Here is a 7,312-nt window from a genome sequence, read left to right as displayed (position 1 = left end):
TAAGGGGTGATTTCTCGCTTTCTGTCTCTCTGTCTCTCTCTGTCTGTCTGGTGAGCACATGCGCCCTATAGCAAAAACCTCTCAAAAAAAAAAAAAGGGAGATCATTGCAGTAGATCACACAAGAGGACTGGAGGTAGAATATTAAGGAAGAAAATGTGTTGTACAGATGAAAAAATCATGGATGAAGTTAATCTGTAAGACATATGCATTGAAATAAATGCAACAGAGAGTTGTTCTGATTGATGGATATTATGAAGCAAAGACCAGCTGGGTAGATAGAGATTTCCCTGTATCAGAATACCATAATCAGTGATCTGTAACAACCAAGTCCAATGTTCTATTTTAAATGTAATCTTGTTCTCTACAATAGCATTTCCCATCATGAGTTTGTCTCTTATACTGCTCCAAAAATAAAAGATTCTTACCAAATGATCCAACAATTCCAGTTTTGGGTCTCTATCCGAAGGAAATGAAATTAGTATGTCAAAGAGACATCTATATTTTCATGTAATTGCAGTGTTATCAACAATAGCCAAGATGTGGAATCAACCTATGTGTCCATCAATACCATCAATAGATAAATGGATAAAGAAAATGTGGTATGTACATATCATAATGGAATACTACTCAGTCTTAAAGAAGGAAATCCTGTCATTTGCAATAACATGGATGAATCTTGAGGACATTATGCTAAGTGAAATAAGTCAGGTATAGAAATACAAATACTGCATGATCTCACTAATATGGGGGATATAAAAAAATCCACAGAAGCAGCGCAGAATGGTGGATACTAGAGGCTGAGGTTTGTGCTGGGACTGGGGAAATGCTGGTCAAAGGGTACAAAATTTCATTTAGTTAGCAGGAATAAGTTCTGGAGATCTATTGTGCAGTGTGGTAGTTCTACATTTGAAAATTATTAAAAGGGTACATTTTAAATGTCTCACCACAAAGATATGCACTGTTTGAAGTAATAGATATTTAATAGTTTTACAATGTATTCATATATCAAAACATCACATTGTATGTCCTAAATATATTCATTTTTAAAATTGGTAAATGAAAAAAAATTAAAAACAATCACACAAAAACAAATGTTTCTGAGGTTAAATAAGCAAGAAAAATGCTGCACATTCGAGCTCCTTCTTGGAGGTTCACAGTACACATAACCCTAAGGAATACTTCGAGGATTCTTTCAGTGAAGATACAGGTTTACCTTTTGGAACCTGATCATTTCCCAAACATATTTAACTCTAGAAAGCTTTCTTAAATTTTGAAATATAATAACACTTGGCAAAAACTATATTTTGTGAAATTTATACCAGTGATAGCTCTTCTGCCATCATAATGCATTCCCTCTGGTAGACTCCAGAAACAGTCCCTTTTTTTTTTTTTTTTTTTTCGGAGGGGTTTTTACTATAGGGGGGGGGCGCAGAGAGAGACAGAGAGAAAGAAAGCAAGAAATCACCCCTCAAGGGGAATGGCCACGCCACAGTCCCTTCTCCATTCTCCTCTTGGGATCCTGGGCATGCACGTACACGCGCCTGGTGTGAGTTTAAGCCATCAGGTCCAGGACTCAAACTGTGATCAACTACATGGGAGTCCAGAGACATAGTCATTATGCCAACTGCTTGTCCCAAACAGTCCTTTCTTTCAAACGAATTCCAAATAAGACAGAATGCTAGTGTTTGGTGGATACTTGGCAGCAGTGACCTCTCTTGCAGCAAGTGTTGATCCTGACACTGACAGTTGGTATCAATAAAATAAACAAATAAAGTAAACAAAGATGATGGAGATGTCCCAAGTATAGCCATTGGTTACTAGCCTGAAACCCTGGCTCCCAGATATTGTCAATTACTTCCTCCTCAGGGTTGTTATCTTCAGATGTTTATACATTTACACAACCTTGCATGGTTTTGTGCTTGTTCTTCTGACCCTATAAACTTTTTTGATACTGGAAATGTAGTGGCTCAGTAACTCGAAAGTGTCTTAATAATAAAACCCAAAATATGTAGTTAATTTCATCATTTTTTTTGTTCCAAATCATCTCCAGATACCCATTGTCTATGGAAATAAAGATCTAAATTAACTGCATGGCCAAGATCGCTCTCCATGTTCTGGTCCCAGCACATATGCACTAAAAGTGTGTGTGTACAAGGACATGCACACACTCACACAAACATCACTAGTTATCTTTTGCCAGTAAGGAGTCCTGCTCTTTATTGCTCCCTTGTAGTTATTCTGTTCTCTGTGACTGAAATGACCTTTCCCTTTACTGTTAAAATCTCAATTAGCCCCAAAGGTACATATCAAGTGCTTTTTTTTCTAGTAGCTTTTCCATATCCCTCAAGTTGGAATGGTTCCCAATTACTTTTTGCATAGCTTTTATCACAGTTTACTGGGGGTGGTGGTGGAGGGGGGCAAATTGACTTTGTATGAATCTGTCTTCCCTACTGGATATCAGAACCTTGAAGATAGCAAATGTATTACTAACCTTGGTAACCTCTCTAATCAATCAATCCATCAACAAATATTTGAGTGCCTACTCTGAGCCAGGCACAAAGTCTTACACACAGTAGGGGCCCTCTTGATGTTTACAGACTCAAAATGCAACCCCTAGAAGTGGAAGTTGGTTCTCTGATGCAAAGCCACAGGAGGTGACTCATGTCCTCATCATCATTAACATGATTGATGGGACTATAGGCTGACTGTCATTGTGGCCACCCTAGGTTCAACTTTGGTGTGAGAAGTCTTAGATTACCAGGAAGATATCCAGAAACAAGCCAGAAATTCTTCTGGGAATGCTGGTCAGCTCTAAGTGAACCAAAGAGGTAGTAAGATGCATTTTTAATTATTTTAGATCTTTCTGGATTAAACCAGCCTAGATAAGATCACAAATATTGTTTATGGAATTCTGCTAATATTCCTTTGAATTGATTTGAGATTCCCTACATTTTAGTGATGAGGGAAATTAGGTCCAGAGAAGGCCAACAATTTGTCTAAGTTAGTAAAGCATGGCCAGGATACAAATTCAAGTCTGTCTGACTCCACACCTGCCACTCATCTACTATAATATATGTAAGCTCTTCCTATAATGCATCAGGCAGCCCAGGAGCTACTGCCTGAAGGATTCATACATTTGTGGTGGAGGTGGAATCTCAGGTTATGTATTCTATATAAAATTTTTCCATATTAGTAAATCGGTCTCAAACTTTACATATGTGCCTGTAAACCTTACCTGTTCTCCCTTTGGAGAAACTGGCTACTCTTGTCAATTTACCTGCTGGACACTCTGAGCTTTCTTGTCATTATAGCCTATGTCTTCCATGGTTTAGCTCAAAGGCAGAACCATTTCTTTTAGCATCGTTAGTGTATGGGAAAACAAACCCCTTTCTTAGGCTCCTCACCAATTTCTCCAAACAGTATAATGGTGCTGTCCATAGCATTGGATTTGTCTCATCGCCTCTGGGCAGGAAGCTGTACATTCAGTTTTCTTTCACTGCTCCTAATGGGAACAATCATTTAAGACAGGACAGCTTTTCTGCCTTTGATGTTTTCTAAGCCCCATGCTTGTTCTTAGCTCATATCCTTATGTTTCTCTGACTCTGTCTCTTTAGTCTGATAAGTGTTAGTAATTTCCAGTTAGGTGGTGTGTGTTTGAGCTCCAGCTTAACCTCTGACTGGGTGTTTGACCTTGGACAAATTACTTCCCCTTTTGGGCCTCGGCGTCTTTATCTGTAAAAGGTATGAGTGGAAGATGTCCAAGGCTCCTTATAGCTCTGACATTCTACATCTCAAACCTCAATGTGAAAGAACAGTACTGCGTGTAGACAGTCTGGTAATCTTTCTCATTGTCATTGACTCCCTGGAAAGGTGATTTTACTACAGGGATATAAACTCTATCACTGACCTCCCACCTACCTGAACCCAAGTCCTCAAATGTATAACACAGAGGAGGAAAGAACTACCTCTACTTATAGTCTTTATGACCAAATTTTTGAGGATGGTCTAAAGCTAAAAGAACGTGTACATCAAAAACTTCAGTTGTACCACTGACAGAATGAGTTGAGAAACCACTTTTTCAAATCCAAAATCAGGACACAAATATGAGTTGGCAGAACACTTGAAAAGAGGATGTTCCTGGAGATTTCAGGATGCATGGTCTCCTCTTGGTATATGACAGAACTTTAAAATTCTGATGGTAAGGTATGCTGGACAACCACGTAAGGACAGATAAGAATTTTGTTATATGAGTGCTGCCACGGCTACTTCTTTACACCTTCTGTCACTCTAAAGAAGGAATATACCTTTGGGTTGTCCTAGTGGGAGAATTAAGAAGGAATAATTTTTTTTTCATTCCGTCTACATTTAGATGTATATTCACCAAAGGGCAAGTTAGTAACTTCAAACAACACCTTGGCAATGACAAATAGAGAAGTTAACACAGGCTCTGACAACTTCAGAGCTACTCTGGTTAAAACAAAGGATTCTGGCTCAGAAGGGAGGTCCCCCAAGCCAAATGAAAGAGCAGCTCCCAAATGGATAGCAAAACTCAAAGGGGGAAAGGAAGATGAACAGTTGGAATGAGGCCATTTACTTGAAATTTGATTGTTCACACTAAGCCTAGCAACCCCTATGGTATTGAGCTTGCTTTGAAAACACATCTTTGCTAAAAAGATCAGGATTCGATGGGAACTTTCACACTTCAACATTTGCCTAGCTCTTCAGAGAAGTGCTGAAATCAGTGGGAGGGTCTCTGACACTTCTGTGATTGTAACCATGACCAAACCAGGCACTGCAGTTGTGCAATGCAAAGTACCACCTGAGATAAATCTTTCAAAACAAAGGAGAGTTAAAACACACCTCTTTGTCCAGGGATGCATCATTCCAAAGCTCTCCATGCTCAAGCCCTTAAACTTGATGTGCTAGGCTTAAGGACCCCATAGCTAGTGTGTTCCAAGGTCACAGTTTATACAGAAACCAAAGTGGTGGTGGGAAGGACTCTTATTTAGTTCTGTGTTGATTTCTATATGAGTAGTGTTTGCCCAAGATTCTTAAGAAGAAAAAATCTGATGCTTACTTTGAGAGGGGGAATAGAAACTAATAATAACAAAAAGCCTGCTTTCATATCTCCATTTTTACCCCCTGAGATTGAAAAAATATAGTGGTGATAGGGTTGGAAAGCCCCCAAAACATCATCTCATTTAAACTTCTCATTTTACAGATAGGGCTACAGAAGCCATAGAGGACAGAGAACTTGCCTATGTTTCACAGCTACTGAGTGGTAGAACTAAGAGAGCAGTACACAGGCTTTCTGACTTTTTGTTCTGAATTAGGGAATTTGATAGTTGATATAAAGTACATGTGTAAAAACCAAGTTCTTGATTTGTTAGTGTTCCCTGACTTCTAGTATCCTTCAGCGATTTGGGTAGGGATGGTACTGATTATATTTCCACTAGAATCTTAAAAGTGGATTATCATAGCAACCATCTACTTTGTCAGTCTCTTTTCTTTCTAGACTTTCAGATCCTACTGAAGGGTGTCTCATACTCTTCACTCACACTGATTTCTTTTCCCTGGCTGACTACAAAAGTTGAGTTCTCATTCTTTTATTGCCTTATAATCTAAATACCATGACCAGCATCATCCTTGTACTGGTTCTTTACTCTTCTGTGAAGTTAAAGTAGAACCTAGATGTATAAGCCCATAGGCCATGCCCTAGCCATCATTTATTTTTAATTGTTCTTTTGCTATTATGACTTATTTATTTTTTAATTTTTAAATTTTATTTTGTACATTCAATCACTGTAAAATGAATTTTCCCAGCATACACTACACACCAGTCCATTAAAGATATTATTATACATATTGTCATAAACAGACAATCCTCCATTTCTGTGTCCCTTAAATGTCTTATCTCTCTATTGTTCTCCTTGATTCCTTTCCTCTCATCCTCCCCCACCTCCCACCTTCTCTCACAGTGTCTCCAGTACCTGCAACATTCTCCATACTTCTGTATCTTCCAATCTTTCAGTTTCCACTATAGAGTATGGACATTCTATATATATTAAGTGGAGACATACAACATCTCTCTTTCATAGTCTGGCTTGTTTCACTCAGCAGTAAATCTTCCATATCTGTCCATGAGGTAAGTAAATTTTACCTTCGATGTCATGGCAAATTTCTCTAAAAAATTTTTCCCTCATTTTATTCTGTAATTTTCATACTAGGCTCTAAATTTATGAAACAAACAAAAAAGTTTGGGGCATGTAACACCTTTTCAAAATACTTGAAAATATAGCCCCTTGACTATACAAGGAACAATATTATTTCTTTGTCTTGAAAGGTCAAACAAAGCAAAACAAAGAATGATAGACTGTAATGTTTAAGTCCCCAAAATAAACTGTATCAAATATAGATCAGTAGAAAATGACCTTAATCAAAGGAATTTCTGGGTCCCTGTGTATATGTGAATACTATTCAGCAGAAAATAGAAAAAGATAACAACATACATGGAAATTACGGTGAGATATTTTAGTTTTCATCAGTTCTGAAGGTAGTGGCCATATTGTACTATAATCTGACTTATTTAATAAAGCACATATGCATAAACTGCATAGAAATAAAAATAGCATTATTTAACACTATGTTTCATATATGTTAGATGCTTTGCAAATGTAGTCCCATTTGCTCTTTTTGTTAACTATAAAGTATAGGTGTTTATTTTTTCCCATTTCTCATAAAAGAAAAGTGAGATTTTTACTGAAAGGTAGAATGACTTTTACAATATTACAAAGACAGTAAGAACTGAACTGAGAATTAAGCACTTTTACTTGGGACACTAATTCTTTCTTTCTTTTTTTTTTTTTAAGAGGTTTTTACTATAGGGTGCGTGCGCTCGCCACAGACAGAGAGAGACAGAGAGATAGAAAGCGAGAAATCACCCCTCAGGGGGGATGACCACGCCGCAATCCCTTCTCCTCCATTCTCCTCTCGGGATCTTGGGCACGCTTGCACACGCACCCGGCGTGGGTTTTAACCCACCGCATCCGGGACGTGAACCGCGGTCGACTACGTGGGAGTCCAGCGACATAGCCATTATGCTAACTGCTGGTCCTGAGACACTAACTCTTTCAAGAAAAAAGTATCTATTCATAAAGGAGAATCATAAGTAATCCACAGAATTAAGTGATTGATGTAAGAATAATAACCCTAAACAAAGAAAAAATGGCTTATTTTGAAGTGACAACCCAGTGTTTTATTTTATTAGCATGTATAAAAACTGAGGTAAAGGGTTAGGGTTTTGTGATAAAA

The sequence above is a fragment of the Tupaia chinensis genome, unplaced genomic scaffold, assembly GCF_000334495.1.
Source record: "Tupaia chinensis unplaced genomic scaffold, TupChi_1.0 Scaffold000706_1, whole genome shotgun sequence".
Classification (NCBI taxonomy): Eukaryota; Metazoa; Chordata; class Mammalia; order Scandentia; family Tupaiidae; genus Tupaia; species Tupaia belangeri.
Note: the sequence above shows the minus strand (reverse complement) of the source record.